Source organism: Propithecus coquereli, unplaced genomic scaffold, assembly GCF_000956105.1.
Source record: "Propithecus coquereli isolate 6110/MARCELLA unplaced genomic scaffold, Pcoq_1.0 Scaffold325, whole genome shotgun sequence".
NCBI lineage: Eukaryota > Metazoa > Chordata > Mammalia > Primates > Indriidae > Propithecus > Propithecus coquereli.
In genome coordinates, this window is record NW_012148897.1 from 2,324,071 (window position 1) to 2,325,765 (window position 1,695).

Sequence of the window (1,695 nt, forward strand, 5' to 3'; positions counted from 1 at the left end):
TTTCTATTAAAAAACACTGTGGGATGGCTGACACAGGCAACTATGTACTGCACAGTGGACTGTGGGAAATTGACTGGGAGTATCCAGGTAATTTCAGAGGAAATGAAGACCAGTTCTACAGGACCACGAAAATACCAATGCTCTCCCTGGATCACTAGCCTTGGTCCAATTTCTAAAGGCAGTTGCTCTGTTGGCTGTTGTTGCTTCAACGATGCCAAAGTATATTTTTATAAGCTTACATAACATTCTGACAGCTCTGCATACTGAGTTAAGTGAAACATTTTTGTACAAATATACATAACTCTCAATTCGTTGGAACAAAAATTAAAGTCAGCATTTGCGTGTGAACTACATTAGTAGACATAAATTCAGAAACTTAGAGCTTTGGAAAACAGCATAATATGACCTTCTTTTGTGTCTTAATTAACTGATTTGAACTTGTCATGGGTTTTAAGGGAAAAAATTATCTTCCTCATGTGCTACCAACATGTTCCTTTCCCACTTTTCATCATAATATAAATTAAGACTGGTTTGCTTTTATTATTGCAAGGCTACAGGTAGCATTTTTAAACATAACACAGATCTGTGGGCATGAATGCTGTTCATCAGACATTTATGTGTACACAATGAACATTTTTGACCCTGCCAGTTGGATGCCTACAGCTAAAGAGATTTTCCCAGTCATCCAATTAAGAAGGTAGCAACTGTCCATAATTATGCATATCTGATGAACCACCAGACCCCTTTATTCTTTAGTTGAAAATATTTGTTATCTTAATGTCTTTCTGTTGTTTTGAATTGAATGAGTTCTTATGTTATAGCCTTGATCAATATTTCCCACCCCTTTCCACAAAATGGCAAATAGAATTTCCAGACATTTTATTGTGCTGCAGAGGTATCAACCATCAGCTGCAGCAAGAACATTAGTGTTCAGTTAATTGGTACAGATGGCCACAGCACTGATTCTACCATTTCATTTAGCTGAGTTCTGGAGACTGAGACTGGAATTCAGATGTCAGACTAGAGACCTAGTTGGTGTTTGCTAGTATGGCTTCCAAATACCAGTCTTGTTCCCACCCCTCTCACTCTCACTTCCCTTCTCCCCTACCTATCCTCCACCCCATATGTGTGTCTCATAAATCTTGCATGAATTTAAACAAATAATTTAAGGAATTTGCATGCTTAGAAAGATAGCTATAGTTGATATATTCAGCAATGTTTTTAAAGCATGCATTGATTTCAATATTACTGTGCCATGGTTTTAGAATATTCTAGATGAAACAAAAATAAATCAAGTACTAACAACTTGAAAAACTGTGAATAATAATTAAAGAACTCAAGTTATAAAAAGGACGGTCCCTAATTACAGGAATAGCATACAGTAATTTGGAGATTAGGGATATATATTTGAAAAGAAATAAAATAGTTCAAAAAATATTTAACATTTGGAGACCTTAATACAAAAAAAATATGAGAAATGAACAATATATGGTAGAATGTCACCTAGAAAAAGTGTTGAAAAAAAGGAGAGGAGAAATATCACTTTGGCCTAGAGTGAAATATAATGATTCAGTAGAAAGGAAGGCTATTGAATAAAAGACGGAGAACAGAGGGTGGGCTTTGCGGGAGCATCAATAAGACGACAAACCCATTAGATTTGTGAGGACTATGAGCAGCAGAGCAACTTGTCAGGAG